The 19,354-nt window shown below is 34.2% G+C and overlaps 1 long non-coding RNA gene across 1 annotated transcript in view; it reads right to left on the bottom strand.

Annotated features, from left to right (window-relative positions):
* Nucleotides 1-266: 266 nt before the first annotated feature.
* Nucleotides 267-19,354, bottom strand: part of LOC150108162 (uncharacterized) — a 44,483-nt gene continuing 25,395 nt past the window's right edge. The window contains exon 3 of the long non-coding RNA XR_016548118.1: nucleotides 267-1,137. This is a non-coding gene — a long non-coding RNA (uncharacterized LOC150108162). The remainder of the gene's footprint in view (nucleotides 1,138-19,354) is intronic.

Below are 19,354 nucleotides of genomic sequence, written 5' to 3'. Positions count from 1 at the left end.
TCGCTAACAAAAGAGTCGATGTCTCCTCCTATAAGCTGATAAACTGTGCAATCCCCATCAAAGCTTTTATTTTCTAAAATGACAAGAAATAGTGTGCTGATCCACAGCAGATGGAAAATCTTTTCAAATTAGGGTTGATTGCAAAATTCGAACTCATGCACGTTTTCTCTCGTAATTTAGCTGTAACGTGTTTCAGTTTTTTTAGGAAAGGGAAACTACGTAAATATTTCTATAAAATTTAATGTTTATTACCTCACCAAGTTCGTGCTTCCCTTAAAAAACATAAAGAACAAACCCCTGAATGCTAATAATGACTTAACTTTTGCATAAGATAGCATGTCACCTACCAATAAAATAATATACATAAATTATTTCAGTAATTAATGTTATTAAATAGTACATCATTAGAAAACACAAATGCATTCTCCTGGATGAATCAAAATTCAAAAAGTAGCCCACTGAACAACAACAACAACAACAACAACAAAACACCTTTCTAAAGAGCATTAACTAATGTCCCAAAACACAAAGCAATTTATTGTACGCTAAATAAAATCTCTCTCTCTCTCTCTCTCTCTCCTCTAAGCATGTTATTTATAATTAAAACTAAAAAAAAATATAGTAGTTCTACAACAAATGTCTCATTATGCACTAGCTAAAGCAAGGATTTTTGTGATGTTACACAGAAAAAACATGAATAAAGCAGTGCGTAAAATGCTTATTATTATTATTATTATTATTATTTTAGTAATTAACTAGTGTGTGTGTGTGTGTGTGTGGGTGTGTTATATCTGTTTATATGTATATCAATACCTGGCTCGCGACGGGTACTGAAACAAAACCATGAAACCACCGCCATCTATTATCTTCCTCAGAGAAGTTCTGCAAAAGCTTCGAAGAAGAAAGCAGAATATGCCACTCAAACAAGTTTATCATAAACGAATATACAGTACTCAGTAACTTGTATGCTGAATTTTTGTTGTGATAAAACATTTTTTGTTGTGAGAAACATTTTTCAGTTGCATCAGTCTTGGGACTGGTAGCTCAGCAGCAATTTCCTCCATTCCGCTCTGTCATTGGCTTTCTTCTTAACCTCCTGGTAACTCCTCAAACCCATGCTGTCGTCAAATATCTGTACTAAATACGTAATATATAAAAATACTATTGTTATATAAATACAAATATTATTATGATTATCATAAGGATAACTTGCCTCACTCATCTACAAGTAATACTTATAAGCTAATGCAGAAATTTGTATGTATAATCACTCACTCTCATTATTATTAAGAGAGACCCAGGGAGTCAGAGACTCATCGAGGGAGGCCACATACTACACAAACACCAGCTATCATACTTAGTATTGATTTCATTCACACTGCTTGTACTCACAACAACCAATTGCAATCCATTCCAGTCACTCACCACCCTCTGAGAGAAAAATCTAGCCCTCACACCCTTCTTGGCAGCCTTCATTCTCAGCTTCCAAGGATGCCCTCTCGTCCTTTCCCCACCCTCCATAAATTGAAAAATCTCATCACTTGAAATCTTGTATGACCCTTTCAGCAGTTTGTCTCAATCATGTCACTCTCTTTCTCCTATTTGCTAGTGTCTGCAATCTACAAATTCTCAACCTGTTTTCATAATCGGTATTCCACAATCCTGATATCAATTTTAACACTCGCCTTTGTACTCTCTCCAATATATATCAGAATCACATCGGAAACCAGGAGACCAGACCTGCGCACAATAGTCCAAGTGAGGTCTTATCAAGGCCTTGTAAAGAGGCAAAATAACATCCTTATCTTTACACGTGAACGTTCGTTTGAGCATTGCAATTATCTTTTGAGTTGTATTTGCAGTCTTTGCCACATGGCCCCTGAACTTCAACTTCCTATCTATTAACACTCCAAGATTCCTAGCCTCATCAGTTTCTTCTAGCCTAATCCCACCAATATAATACGACATTGGATATCTAATCATGCCGAAGTGAATGACTTTAGATTTACTGACATTGAACTGACACCCATTTTCCCATGCCCACAATTCCAGCTTATTTAAATCATTCTACAAGGCCTGCATATCAGCAGCATTCATGATTACCCTGCCTATCTTCCCATCATCTGCAAATAACTGTATGTCGCTTGTCAAATCCTTCCCAATATCATTAATGTAGAGATTGAATAACAGTGGACCAAGCACTGATCCTTGCGGTACACCACTTGTTACCTTAAACCTTGCAGACTCAGATCCCCCGTATACCACTTTTTGATATCTGTCAGTCAGCCATCCTCTTATCCATGTTAATGTTGTATAACCCAAACCCATTTTCTCCAATTTATGCAGCAGTGTGTCATGTTGTATTCTATCAAAAGCCTTAGCAAAATCCAAAAGTATCATGGTGTATCCATTTCCCTTGTCTAGTTCAATGGTAACCTTGTTATAGAATGTGAGCAAGTTGCTAAAACATGACCTTCCTTTAGAGAATATGTAGAAAAAAGCATGAATATTTAAATAAAATTATTCTATTATTATTATGGATATTTCTATTAATGTTGTGGAAAGCAAAAGGAGCCGTGAAACGGACCGAATGGCGATGTCAACAGTGCCGTGAGAAAATGAAGAACAAAGACCAGACACCAAAGAAAAGTAACGACGCACATCAAGGTAAGCCGCTTCCAGATCCTCAAATTACAGATAACTTTGATTCATTTAAACTCATGGTGAAAGACTTGTTAAATACACACATGGAACAAATTAACAAAAAATTCGAGGGGTATGAACATTACAATAACGAGACCTCTGAAGAAATGTTAGGAACCGTGCGGGAAATAAAGACGAAATTAACGATAGCGATAGAAACGCAAGAAACACTCCAGCGCGAAAATCAAGAATTGCGGAAAAAAGTAAACACACTCAAGTGTCAAATGGAGCACATGCTACAAAAAGAAAGAAAAAAAGAACTTCAAATTGAGGGAATAATGAAAGAAAATACAGAAGACTTAAGCAACATAATGCAACTGATCGGCAGCAAAATTGGAATTCAAATCGCAACCACAGATATCACCTCTTTTAACCGAGGCCCACAAAAAAAACAAAGATAGACCGCCACCAATCATCGCTCATTTTACCAACAGAAGTCTGAGAAATTCCATTCTTACAGCCAGCAAGAAAACAAGGCCGAGAACAACGATCCTAACTGATAATAAACTCCCAACACCAATCTATATAACGGAACACTGGACTCTATTCTTCAAACATCTTTTATACCAAGCTAGGAAGACAAAAACAGAGAAAAACTACAAGTTCCTGTGGACAAAGAACTCCCAGATATTTATGAGAAAGAATGAAAACACTCGAATATACATAATTGCAAGTGAATCCGACTCATACAGCCTACCAATATAAAACACTAACTTTTCACATCCTTAAGAATAAGATTAGAACTCATTTAAAAACTATATAATGGAGATCTCAAACATAGGCGAACATATCCAGTCAGACAACATAAACTTCAAGGTCTTTGACTCTTTGAAGAAATGGTCAAACAACATTTCCACCAACACCAACTTCACTATCATACACACAAACATAAGAAGTATAAAAAAAACACTGGCTAACATTGATAACACAGCTCAATTACACCATGATAAACATAGATGCGCTAATACTGACCGAAGTTGCAATAAACGACACAGAGATTTACGCATACAACGTAAATAATTATCGAACCTACAATCTATGTAGACCAAACAAAAGAGGAGGTGGAATTGTGGCATTTATCAAAGAAAAATACAATGTGACAGAAAAACAAACTCACTTCGAACATGAGGAAACACTAATTTTGGAAATCACAACTAGCCACAACAGTATCAAATACACAATAAATACAATATACACACCCCCAGATAATAATCCACTTAGTTTTCTTCACGAGTTAGAAACATGGCTAAGCGGCATCGAACCTCGTACAACACACAGGCTCATCCTAATAGGAGACATTAACATAAATACGCTTGACCACGCTTCTAAAACCACTAACACATATCTAGATATACTAAGTCAGTACAATATAAACCCTACCATTAACTCCACAACAAGAGAAGAAATACTCAATAACTCACTAACAAAATTATGCATTGATCATATCGACATACGGGCTCTCATCCATACATATACATAATCAGTAATTAACATCAAAATTGCCGATCACCACTACTTTGTCTCAACTTCGTTTTATTACGTTTCCTACCCCCCCCCCCCCTCCCACCACCACGAAAGTCGACAAAAATCGATCATACTAAAGAGCATTGTCGATAACCAAGTAAAACAAAAAAATACAGACTGGAATTCCCTACTTAAAATAAATGATCCTGTAACATTATACGAGAATTTTCAACTAAAGTTCACAGAAATATACAAAAAAGCAACAAAACCTATACAAACGAGGCGACGAACAGACAACAATCCATGGATAAATGACGACATACTAAATACTATTACCGAAAAAGAAAATCTATGGAAAAAACTTAAAAAGTCACCCAGTAATACACATTTACAAACCTTATAGAAAAACACAAGAAATCAACTAACCACAAAAATTCGTAGGGTAAAAAGACGCTACTACTTCAAAAATTCATGGACGACAACATTAAGCAAACATGGGTTACACTCAACGAAATAGTAACTCGAAAAAAAGAAAACTTCAGCACAAGATTTTATTTAAAAGTTTCGGTCACGATACAAACCAAGAGGAACTAGCAGACTTATTCAACCATGAATTCACAAACAAAATCACACAACTCAAAAAGGACAGACTACCAACGATCAACAAAAAACTACCGACACAAAGTCAACAACAAACGATGTATTTTCCACCAATAACAAAACAGGAACTGAAAGAAGCAATCCTACAACTAAAACCAAAGACCGGGAATAGACAAAATAAGACTCACAGACCTTATAACACACTTTGAACAAATAAATCCAATACTTTTGAAACTCGTGAACATAATATTCGACACAGGCATTATTCCACAACAACTAAAAATTGCAGTAATTACGCCAATATACAAACACAGCAAAAGAAACGATACTCAGAACTACAGACCAATAGCCACTGCCAGTCATCTCAAAATTTCTAGAAAAATAACACACACCAGACTACAGAATTATTTACGGAAGTACAACATAATCTCACAAAACCAATACGGCTTTCAGAAAACAAAAAGCGCCATTACTTTATTAGAAGACATCGCCGACACAATAAACAAAGCTTTCGACCAAAGCAAGTACGCCGTCCTTATACTGCTGGACCTAACCAAAGCATTTGAGACACTTGAACATGACATACTACTCACCAAACTATACTCAATAGGTATAAGAGGAACACTGCATACATGGTTCAAGAACTACCTCTCAAACAGAACACAAGCAACAAAAATAGGTACATGTCACAGTCGGAGTATACAAATAAAACACGGTGTACCTGAAGGTGCCATAATATCACCCACTCTATTCAACATATACATTAACGATGTTCATAACATATCCATAAGAAGTCAAATATTTCAATATGCAGATGACACTGCACTACTAGCAATCCACACAGACATTAACACAGCTCTCTGCAAAGCACAACAAGACCTAAATGAAATCACAACATACTTCCATCAAAACGCAATTCTAATCAACGGCACCAAAAACAGATGTTGATAATACACAACCCAAGAATCATACGCCCCGCATCACTATCGATACATTGTCACACATACCGTTGCATTATCAACAAAAAATACCTGCCAATGTTCCGAAATCAAACTTGTAATACACGCAAAATACCTCGGTCTCTATATAGATTCCCACCTTAAATGGACAAAACATATAGAATACCTACACACCAAACTCCGGATCATTGCAGCAAAACTCTTCCAAGTTAAAGACATAATTCCATCTAACATAAAAAAACTCCTATATCACGGTATCTGCGAATCCCTACTCAGATAGAATAACAGTCTATGCAAATACATCAAACAGCCACCTAACAAAATTAGAAACATTACACAGGAAAATCGTGTCAACAGTGATCTGGACACCTTACATGCAACAACCAATATCCGACAAGCACATGGCGATACACAGAATTCTGAGCATTAAAAACCTGAAACACTACATGACATTAACAAGGAATTACTTCACCATCACCTATCGAAACAACAGAGACACATATCGTATAACACGACCTACAACAACTCTCTACATTCCCACACCTTCAACAACTCATACGGTTCTTTTGTCAGATCACATCAGATACCCACGCAACTCAACAACCTACCAAGAAAGTTAAAACACGTAGATAATTATAGAACATTAAAAAACGAACTCTGGAAAATATACCAACAAAGTTAAGAAACCATTAACACTAATATACACATCACAAATCACTAGCATCCACTGCCTACATCCCATACATAAACAGTAGCAACAACATAAATAGTGAAGGCTAAATCCCACTCTCTTCATAAAAGCTAACCCAAGCTTCGAAGAAGTAGATGGGATTAACTTGCCTCACTCATCTACAAGTAATCCTTATAAACAAATACAGAAATCTGTTTGTATAATCATTCTTTCTCAAACTTTGAAAAAAATATATATACACAAAAAAATTCTGTATAATCTTCATTTTTAATATTAGAAGAACATGTGTTGTAAATACATAATATAGAGGCAAAAAAGTATTATTAAAATTTTTAATTGAAATCCAATGTAGAAATTGCAGCACTTAGGGCTGGAAATTATAATCTGTAAAATTATAAGGTGCAATGTCACACAAGATGTTTATTGTATGTATAAATATTTTAGCAATCAATAAAATTATCAAATTATCAAAAAAATATTATTATTATTATTATTATTATTCTCTCAGGGGACCCTGTAATCCCTAGAGAGCGCGTCCCCTGGGTGGCGGATAGGGGAGCCCACCACATGTGTGTGTGTACATGCCCGTGCGTGTGTGTATATATATATATATACTGTATATGGTGGGGTGGTCCGAATATACTGAATAAGGACTCGTGGACCAACAGGGCCATAAGGGGCAATCATCTTGATTGTAAGGGAAGCGGCACTCCCATGGACCCCTAGCTGGATCTATCCTCTCCTTCTTCTACTTTGAGGAAGATCCACTTACTTTAATCTTTCCTATTAGGCCTTATCAGCCAACTCTTCTTACTTTATGACCCTTATGCTATTAGAGTACTCGAGGGCCACGGGGTCTTTTCATTTCTGGCCTTACAACTATGCCCTCTCTATAAACCTTACTATATTTCTTCTATAATCTACTTTTTCCCCTTCAATATACCTTATTCCTAATATGAGTTTAAATTCGGAAGAAGGTTAGTTCAGAAGCCTTAAGGTAGCAGCCCTACCACTGAACTATTCCATCGTCAGGCTAGTCCCCTGACATGGAGAACATAATCCTACTTGTAAGCTGACAGAAAAAGATAATCGGATTGAATCTATGGGAAACGACCCTGGAATGGAAAAGGGAAAAGGAAAATGGAAACGACAAAATATAATACACATAGCAAACTGGAATGTAAGAGGAATAGCATATAAAGAAATAGAATTAGACCAGTTACTAAATGAAAGAAATTTTAAAATAGCAGTAATCACTGAAACAAAAAAGAAATTAAAAGGAACTAATGAGAACTGAAAATTTTAATGTGATATACAGTGGAGTCGACAGAGACCAAAGAGCACAAGCAGGAGTCGTGACTTGGATTCATAACTCCCTTTCAAAACAGTTAAAACATTATAAATTATGGAATGAAAGAATAATAGAAGCTAGAATAAAAATAGATAGAGGCTATTTAACAATAATTGGTTTATATGCCCCAGAAGAAGGAAGAGAACAGGATAATATTGATTTTTATAATCAGCTACGAAACATATATAATAAAATAAATAAAAATGACTACATAATTTTAGCAGGAGACTTAAATGCAAGAATTGGAAACACGAAAATGAATAATAATATAGGAATACATGGAGAACACACTCTAAACAGAAATGGTAAAAAATTGATTGACTTTGTAGTTTATAATAACCTAAAAATAATGAATTCCTTCTATAAACATAAAGACATACATAAATATACTTGGGCAGCAAGAGGATGGAAATCAATATTAGATTACTTCATATTAAATGAAAAGACATCAAAATATTCACTAGATGTTAGAGTTCACAGAGGATATGAAATAAGCAGTGACCACTTCCTTGTTAAAATAAAATTAAGATTACCACCTAAATGGCTACAAGTAACAAGAACAGAAAGAAAAATTGAAACATTTGCTTATAAAACTAGACTATTGAATGACACAAATGTACAATGGTTATATGAACGAAGAATTAACCAATATCTAGATAAAATAAAACAAAATGAAGAAATAGAAATAGAATGGCTTAATATAAAAACGATACTAAATGCAGCAGCAAATGAAAGCTTAGGAAAGACCAAAAAATTCAATAAAAGAAAAAAACTGAAGATCTGGGATGATACAATCAAAGAAATAATTAAAAAGAAAAAAGAAGCCTATCACAAATGGTTAAGCAGTAAAAGATTAGAAGATGAAATAGAATATAAAAGAATAAGAGCCATAGCTAAAAGAGAAGTCAGAAAAAGACATAGAGAATCATGGAATAAATTTGTTTCTAATTTAGAACATGATTTATATAAAATAAGACCCAATGTATATAAGATTTTGAAACACCTAAATGCAGATACCAAAGAAAACATAAAATTAAACACCGAATTGAAATTAGAAGAATTTCTAAATTACTACACAGAATTGTGGAGAGACTAATATTTTAAAAAAGACAACTGGCAAACAATTAACGAAAATGAAAAGGAAATAACTGAAGAAGAATTAGAAATCAGCCTGAAAGAAACAAGAAACGGAAAATCACCTGGAGAAGATAAGCTAGGTTCAGAACTATATAAATACGCAGGAACAAGATTCAAAAAAAGACTCTTATTATTTTTAAATAAAATTTACTCAACTGGTATCCCCCCAATAGAATGGAAAAAAGCAATTGTGATTCCTATTTTTAAGAAAGGTAATAGAGATGACCCTAAAAACTATAGAGGTATCAGTATACTAAATTCCTGTTACAAAATATACAGCAGAATCTTAAATAACAAACTAATGAAATATTCTGAAAACTTTATTCTAGAGGTACAGAATGGATTTAGAAAAGGACGATCATGTATAGACCCAGCCTTTTGCTGGGTCTATACATGATCGTAGAGAAAATTAATATTTCTTTTCTTTTCTCTACTATTAATTTTATTAATAGTAGAGAAAAGAAGAGAATATAATTTGGAAACACATATTGCATTTATTGAACTTTGAAAAAGCATTTGACAAAGTTAAAAGAAACATATTATTTAACATATTAAAAGAAAGACAAATACCAAATAATATCCTAAAAGCTATCCCAAGTATATATGAAAATAATCAAATACAAATAAGATTAAATCACGAGCTATCATATACAAGAGAGATAAACCAAGGGATCCGACAGGGATGTCCCCTCTCAGCAACTCTTTTTAATATCTACTTAAATGAAATAATAATAAAATGGAGTAAAAATTTACACCAAGGAATTAAACTTTCACCTAGTTAATTTAAACCCTCTCCTCTTTGCAGACGACCAAATAATAATTACAAATTCTGAAGATAACTTACAGAAAGCTATTTTAAATCTAAATGAGATATCCAAAGATTATGGTATGATAATATCAACAGAAAAATCAAAAACTATGGCCTTTGAAGGACAAGATCCAGCAAGAACTAAAATAGTAATAGATAACAAGATCTTAGAACAGGTGAATTCATTTAACTACCTAGGATGTATGATCACATATGAAAATGAAAAAGATATAAACGTAAAAACTGCAAAATATTTAAAAATAACAGGAGTAATTAACTCTATATTTAAACCAAACCTAGTTCAAAAACAAACCAGGCTAAAAGTATACAATACATTAGCCCTACCGGTCTTAATGTATGGAAGCGAAATCTGGACAATAAAACAAAAAGACAAACAAAGATTAACAACAGCAGAAATGAAGTTTATGAGAAAAACTGCAAAGTATACCCTATTTGATCACAAAAGAAACGAAGATATTATGAAAGAATTAAACCAAGAACCAGTAATAGAAAAAGTTAAAAAATATAAACATAAATGGATGGAACACGTTCAAAGAAAGAAAACAGAAAGATTACCAAAACAAGCCTTAAAGTACAAGCCATTAGGAAAAAGAAAAACCAGGACGTCCTCTTAAACGATTCAACGATGACTTCTAAGGCCGGAACAGGCCATGCTAGGCCTAAATCCTTGATACGTATGATTATTATTATTATTATTATTATTATTATTATTATTATTATTATTATTGAATTGTTTAGAGAATTGTGTGGTGTATTACTGTATTGTAATAGTGTATACAATGTATAAATATTTAGCTAGTTAAAATGTATATTCATATTTATAAAAAAATTAATGTATTCTGCATTTTGTGCTGAATCTTTCTACTGTACAGAAAATATGAAGATATGTTTCATTGTATATATATATATATATAGATACTTTGTATGATAATAAACCTTGTTATTGTGAAAAAAATTATTATTATTATTACTGTATTCAACTGATTTAATTAGAACACTGAAGTTTTTATTTAATTTTATCATATTTCAAATAAATTATAATCTATTTTACCGACCGATCAGCATATCAGGAATCGATGTCAAGGTTTTGGAGATATTAGTCAAGAGCAAAATACAGGGATGGATAGATGAAAATGGGATATTGTATGGAGGACAGCATGGTTTTGTGAAGGGTAGATCATGCCTCAGTAACTTGCTCACGTTTTATAACACATTGACAGCTGAACTGGATAAGGGTAATGGGTTTACTGTGATACTGCTGGACCTTGCTAAGGCCTTTGACAGGATACCACATGGAATTCGAATCAGTAAACTGCAGAATATGGGGATGGATAGGAGGGTAGTTGATGGAGAGATATCAGAGAGTAGTTTATTCAGGAGTGGAGTCCAAAAGAAGGCCTGTTACTAATGGTGTGCCGCAGGGTTCTTCTTGGACCACTTCTATTTAATTTGTTCATTAATGAACAAATTAACAAAGTTCATTTATTTGCTGATGATGCAAAGTTGGGTAGAGCAGCAGTCAATGCACATGATATCAAAATTTTGCAGGATGATTTGGAGAGATTGGCAGTCTGGGCTAATGAGGATGGATGTCAGTTTAATGTAGCAAAGTGTAAGGTTATGCATTTTGGGGTGAAAAAATTAGCAGCAGTATACAGTACCACATTGGTAGAACTGTACTCCAGGATGCTGACGAAGTCAGAGATTTGGGTGTGTTGGTGGATAGGAAGTTGAAGTTTAGGAAGCACATAGCAAAAGTGGCTAAATCAGCTCATCAGATCACCTGGTTACTGAAGAATAATTTGACGAGCAGAGATAAGCAAGTTATTGTTCCTCTTTATCGAGCTTTGATAAAACCCCATCTTGACTACTTTGCCCAGATCTGGGCCCCTGAGTTTCTTCTTGATGGGGAGGAGGTAGAAGAGGATCCAGAGGCGGGTGACCAAGATGATAGCTGGTCTATGGAATGAACCTTATGATAACAGGTTGAAGATTTGGGGGTTACAGAAATTGGTTGATAGGTGGAAAACGGGTGATATGATTGAGACATTCAAATTACTGAAGAGTTTTTAGAAGATTAATTCAGAGGAAATTTTTCAGAACAGGTCTGGTGATGGGAGGACTAGGAGCCATCCATGGAAACTGAGCAAGAGTGTAGTTAGCAAGGGGGGTTAGAACCAAGTTTTTTACTTGGAGAGTGGTGAACGAGTAGAGTAAGCTGCCCGAGTTCATTATCGGTGCCATTACTGTGAATAATAATAATAATAATAATAATAATAATAATAATAATAATAATAATAATAATAATCAAATTAAGTGGATATTGAAGCCAAGATTATTTCAATAATTTTTTTAATAGTAATAGTAATTTATTGATTGCTAAAATATTTACACATACAATAGCCATCTTGAGTGAGATTGCAACTTATAATTTTACAGAATTCAGCTGTAAGTGCTGCATTTTCTACATTGATTTCAACTAAAATTTTTAATAGTATTTTTTAATAATAATGACAATAATAATAATTTTATATTAATAATATTAATATTCATACAACTTTTATATTAAATCGATATAACATAGTATGCTTATTTTGTTTAGGGAGTTTCAGTAATACTATCTTCAGTAATTAGTATGTCGTCTTTTATATTAATATCAATAAACATAAGTTCAAAACGTTATTATTATTATTACGTACCTGTCTATGGAGAGAACATAATCCTGTTTATCTGACCCTTCTGTAAATTTGATTTATTACAGCTGGTAAGATAGCATTCACTAACGGGTATTTCGTTATACAAAGTTATCAGGCCGTGGTAAGATAAAGACGTCTACCGGTTACTGCTTATTACAGAAAGAGAGAAAGCAAATAGGTTTTCTTAAGTGATATTTTATGTTATCGTTACTTCCACTAAACGCTACGTTTTCTAAAATAAACACTGCCCTCTCTAGGCAGCTGCACATGCATTCATGTTATCGAAATAAATGGTGGTTTCTCCCCAAAATTTTAATAATTAGCCCTAACGTAATAAAATAGTTTCGGGTCTTACAACGCTGTCTCATCAATATTCAGAATTTTTCATCCAGTTTGCCTCATTACCAAATATGTAAATATATAGCATACATATAAATAATAAGAATGGAACTATAAGAACTTGACGAAGCAAGGGGCTTGGGGTTATTGTAGATTAGGGTGACCAACTCTCCCGTATTTTAATAATCGATATCCATTCAGAATAATCAAGTCGTTGGTGGCGATTTTCGATATTCACTTCCGGATTTTGTTTGTCTGTTTCCTATCTTGCGTTTTTACCAGCCATTGTGTCTGCATTCATTGCCAAAGTATTTTTAGTATCTTTGAACATCGAGGAAGTATCCTTGACCAAATGCCCACACTGAGAGAATGTTCTCCATGATGAACAATAAATGGACAGATCAGAGAAATCAAAGTAGCTTACAATTAATTAAATTAGAACTAATGGTAGTGATCAATTTTGTTTATGATTGTAAAGAGTTTTTGCAGTTTGCACAAGGAGACAAAAAAAAAAGCAAAGCTGCTGCAGCGACTGTTGATAAATATAAATAAGTTTAATCTAAGAAGTATGGATATTTTAATTGTATGTAAGTATAAATGTTTAAAATTATATTAATTATTTTGATACTATAATTTAAACTGCTATTTGTATATTTTAAATATAAACCATCCTATCGATTAATGTAGGATTCACGTCCCAAAAATTTCGCTAAATTTTGATGTGACCCAATTTCGCTTATTTTCATGCTCAAAAGTTGGTTACCATATTGTGGACAGATAACTTAAGTTTAGATGACATATTGCAAAAGTTTCCAAGACAGAACATCAAACTAAATCATTGATGAGGAATACACTGACAAGCAGGGATAGGGACTTTATTGTTCCACTTCATTCATATGTTCACTAGACATCCACAGATGCCGTATGGGCACCTCGATGCTCGGTGATGTCCTCAAGGGCTCACTTTAATGAGTACGGGCTTGGCAAACCCGAGGTAACTGATGCTGGACCATGCCTTACTTCGTGTAATATACTCGTACACCTGTTATATTATCTGTAGACTGGTTCCCTCTCCTATTTTCTTTCCTTATTTCTTCTCTTCTTGCTCTTCCCACCTCCCAATGCTATTAGAGTATTCGAGGGGGTGAATTTTTTCTATTTTGCTATTTCATCTCATCTTATGTGGAAAGGTCCTCTACCACCCTACCACTTTCTTCTTGCGGTGACGTCACTCCAAAATATTAATATAGTTCCACTTCATAAGGCATTAATAAGACTACATCAGGGCTATTGCGTTATATATCCGGTCATGGTGGATTTCTTGGTGATGAAGAAGTGGTGGAGAGGATCCAGAGACGAGGGACAAAGATTGTTGCATGTCTTAGAAATGCTTCTTATGAGAATGGATGTAAGGTCTGTGGGCTCCAAAAACTAACTGATAGACGAAAGAGGTATGATAGAAGAATATAAGTTATTGAAGAGGTTTTATAGAATTCACACTGATGACCTTTTTCGGTACAGTATGTTATTGCAAATCCCATCTAGTTACAAATACTCTCAATGATGCAAGCAAAACCTTTATTAAAATATTTACAAGTGAGATTAGTTATTCAAAATTTATAAGGCTTTTCAACCAATCTTCAGAAGAGCTTTTTTCCTCGCCTTAATACTCACTTTGCACCCACAGAATGTTTATTCTCATCTTGCATTTACCTTCTAACAAGGAAACAAGTCCATATTTTGCATTAAAAAATCATACTCGTCAAATTGTCCTCAACAAAATTCTCTTGAAAAGAACAGGAAGCTTGTCGACATTCAACTTATTATTCAGTGACCACTAATACGGATTCCGACACTCTCGGTGCAAAGCAAATATCCTAGCCAATATTACTCACCTTTTGATAAGTAAAGCCATAAAAAAGATTTGGAGAAACTGTCATACTCCTCTTGATATTTCCTTGATTGGATGTGACACGGAAGCCTACTTACCAGAATACCGCTTATCGTAGTCTGGTAAATAGACTAGTTTCGTGTTATAGTGGATGGCTTTCTTTCTTCAGATTTCTTGAACAATGCCAGAGTATCCAGGATTTTATACTTTCGGCGATGCCTTTCTTCAGTAGGACAACCATGTAAACTTCAAAACGCACATTTTTTTAATAAAAATTTTCACTTCCCTTCATTTCACCTTAATTTTGATAACAATAATACTCAAATTTTCCCTCACAACACGAGGAAATGTATTAAAAATTTAAATAACATAGTCCCTGCACTATACTGATAGCTTCAACTGATGATATGATCAATTCTGTTCGCAGGCTGGCACAGCTAAAGTCCATATCAGCCTTCAAAAGAAAATTTAAGACTCATTTTACAACTTTTTTTTTAGAGAAGCCTTCCAACAGTAATTCAATTACTAACTAGAAGAAAAAAATAATTAACTGTATGCCGGTTGAGGCCTGTGTAGCTCAGTGGAAGTGGCGTTTGCATCCACTGCGCTTGGCCGCTCAAAGTTAGACCTAGGTTCAAGTCTAGTCGTCGACTGGAGGAACTTTTTCTAAGCCTATCTTCGACGTTCCCGAGTTCGTCGATCTCTGGCACATGCCAGCGGGGTTTTCCTCTCGGAAACTAGGGTTATTTGTCTCGTAAACTCAAGAAAATCGACCGTAGTACCCACATTGTTTCAGACAAAAACATATTCTGTTAGGATTAGGCACCAAGAGATGGCAGCACTTGTTTTCTGGTCTCTTTATCGGTGGCTGCCTATAATTAGTGATAGACATGGGCCAGCTATCTTTGATTGGCTTACCGGTGGAGATTGAACTGCCCACTCAGTCTCCAAAAACTGGATAGGGTATAAATTTACCTACTACCTATTAGGGATTAAAAGGCGTTAGCTAATTTATTTACTTTTTTTTTCTGTACTCCGATATTCCACAAACTGGTATACCAGCGTATACGATGGGATTGTGTTGTTTGTTGAGTAAGCTTTTACAAACAGTCCAAAGACAGATTTTATTGGCAATAGGAATTCGTACAGAACTTACATCAGCGAGCATGGATGATTCAAGTTCACCAGATGTTGTTGCAAGAAGACTACCATGCAAGATTAACCTTCAGCTATTATTTTAATCATGAAGTTGAACATAACGCTTCATATGTTGACAATTTATTATTCAGTGATGCAACATTGCGCTAAGGTTAACCACTACAAAATCACAAGAAGTTTGAGAACACGAAAGCAGAAAAGAGATTCTCCTGAAGTGTACTCTTAGAAAATCACTCATAATTCGGTCCTTCTTCTTTTAGAGAGAATTGTTGTGAATGGTGAGGCGTATGCGAACATACTGCAGAATTAGCTTATTTCTGAACAGAGACGATCAAGACTTCTCGACAATACAATTTTAAGAAAGATGATACACTTGGTTACTTCCTCTGCAGTGTGGAAGATTTTTTTTTCCCCGATAGATGGATGAGTAAAAGTGGACCAACACCTTAGTAACTCGCTGTCCAGAGTTCTTCCAAAGAGATTTTTAGCGTCCGAGGCATGTTAAGACTGAAGTTTGCTCAACATAGCCTCGTTCTCTTAACGATCTTCCTGTAAGAAAGGTCTTTTGATCAACATATGTAAGCATTCAAATAGTTCTATGTTTATATCGAAACGATGAGTGCTATAAATCAGACCCAACTGCAGAACGTGTTTGGGAGATACCTCAAGATCGTGCTATATTTTGTATCCAAAATAATATCTGACCGATTGAAGGTTGACATTCCTACAATTAAATGTGCTAAATCTTGAATAAATTATTAATAAATTAATAATTTTGTTATGGCAGATTGTTCATTTCTTATATATATATATATAGAAGTGAAGTTATTAAATATATAAACTTTACAAGGACTGTATAAATAGCCATCCTGTTAGCGGATTTATTTGATTTATATTTATTATTATTATTATTATTATTATTATTATTATTCGTGACACTCCAGGGAGTCCGAAGACTCACCGCGGGAGGTGCACCCACTGTACAACTCTTCGTTTTCACCACTACACCGATCCTCTACTACCAATCATCCACATCAACGCCATCCACCGCCCACCACCATCACCACCACAGCTAGTATTTTTTGCCTGTAAATTGCATGTGTTCTGAAGAGCGGCCGATTTGTCTATATGCGGGATGAAAAACCTGAGTTTCCGGGAGAAAAAACCCTGCTATCTCCGTATGAGATCGACTAACTCACCTTCGATTGAAAAAGTCCATATAAAGATTCCTCTCGTCATGACGAGAATCGAACTTGGATCCTTTCCAATTGAAGGACGCGACGTACCGTCGTTCCTCCAATTGCTCTACGGAGGCGCTTATATATTTTGTGTATTTCTTTTCAGGTATTGGAGTTAACTTGCAATAACTTGATATAGTCCGCGGAAGAAACAACTTAATATTCGATCTATTCTCCTGCTAGAGAAATGTTTCTTATTTTTGAGTCATTTCAGAATTAGTCTACCTTTGTCACAAATAAGTAGTTTTTTTTTTTATCCCAGAAGAAATTAGGGAGCATTTAACCCTTCAATTCAGCAAGATCGACCGTAAACTATAACTTCAGTATACAAATAAATAAATACTAGTTAAGATCACGAGCATCCAGCATACAACCTTTGATGGCTAAAAAGATTAAGCCTTAAAAGTGCCATCCATTGTTTGAGAATAAAGATAATTAGATTTATTTATATTTAGAATAATTAGATGATTTTTTTTGTAATTATTTTATTTATTCTGACTGTTTTATAAATGCTTATTAAATAGAATTCCAAAATATCGTATACTTAGTTTTCACATTACTTTATGTCTATCCTTCAATAAATCTCACGATGGCATTAAAAGTAAACACAGGTTTAATAACTGGTCTCGTCAATTCTCTTGAATTTCGAAGATCTCAGCTTCAAGGTAGTTGATAACATAAAGTTATAACTTTGAAACCCATAAAGCAAATTTTTAATGAACATTTGGTTCTCTCCTTCTGGTTCAGGTTTGATACTTTTTCTCTAATTTGAAAATAAATATGATTTTGTTTCTCTCCAAACAAGTTTTGCTCTTCAGGTTATACTGTTATCAGCAGTGTCATCTTTCAATTACTCCAAACGTATGTTTACTAATGAGCAATAAGATACGCGTGTATTTTTTTCCATTGTACTAGTTAATTGATAAAAATGCTGGCTTCCTATTATATTTTCATTAGTCGCAATATGGATTCGTCTTGGATCTCATGTTTCTTTCTGTGATGACATGTTGAGAAAAATGATATTCTACCATATACTAATTCCCTAATGTTTAAACATGAATGCAGTTTGTCATATTTCTTACTAAAAGTTTAATGGCCATCAAACATATTAAGCAACAGTGTTGTAATTGAAAAAAAAATAAAAATAAGATAATGAAAAGTAAATGCCGTGTAAACAGTTCGTAATATGCTGAAGAATAATAGTTTCTCAGATTATTTATCGAATAATTTTTGCTTCCCAAGTGATTTCGAGTTCCACTTCGAATACAAGAATCGATCGATTATATTTCTTACAAGGAACGTGCAAAAGCTGACGACTACATTGATATGTTGAAAAGAAAGTTATCGCTATCCATGAATGTTATTGCATCTGACAGTATATCAGGAAGACTGCACCATGTAAGCCAGCAGATATGTAAACATTGTTTTATATTAACACTTCCTGTGATTACTAACTAAAATTACACGCTACTTACGTATTTTCACTAACATTTTGATCTTCTTTCTCTTCTTACAGAGACAAAAACAAAAACATCACAATGTTACCATAGCCTGATAAGTCCGTACCTTAATTCCATCCAGCATTGCTAGCATTCTTTGAGTAGGGGTAGCAGTTGCCAGAGGCAAAAACGGAAACAAGAAAGCACAAGGAACGAAAAGAAGAATGCAAGGAACAATAACATGAGTTCAGTATCACAAACTCGATATGGAAATTTAGCACACATTTTCAGCATGTTAAAGAGATGTGTGCAGCAGTAAAGGAAGAAGGTATCCACCGAAATTCCAAGAAAATAACAAGCAATGCTTTGATCATAATACCGGAGAAAGTGAACTATTTGCATTAATGTTGAATTGCATCCTTTTGTTTGTAATTTTGTGATTACATTTATAAAGGCTACTGTTTTTGGTATAACTTTCATATTTATTTTGTTGAGAGAGTATTTACAAAATAAAAATGTTACTTTCATTCACATCTTGGTTTTTCATATCAACACTTTCCGTGTTAAATTGCTATTGCATTTTTTTTCTTTTGAGCACTTTTAGTATGGGTTGCACCGAAAAAATTACGTCGTTCAGTTTAATGCCTACAATAAAGATATACCATATTTATGACGAGGGATTTGAAAACAGGTGGCAATACGTTTGATATCCATTTATACCTTATGGTTCTAATTTGATTTTGACATGAATATTTGAGCAAGTATTTTTAGTAGATAATATTCTTCACCGAATGTAACACCAATTTGGGCTTATTACAAACTTGAAATGGCACGAAAAACATCATGCTTATTACCCAGA

Source organism: Typopeltis vanoorti, chromosome 3, assembly GCF_054136105.1.
Source record: "Typopeltis vanoorti isolate ZY-2024b chromosome 3, IOZ_Tvanoo_1.0, whole genome shotgun sequence".
NCBI classification, from domain to species: Eukaryota; Metazoa; Arthropoda; class Arachnida; order Uropygi; family Thelyphonidae; genus Typopeltis; species Typopeltis vanoorti.
The sequence above is the reverse complement of the archived record's forward strand: the minus strand, read 5'-3'. Positions and strand labels throughout refer to the sequence as shown.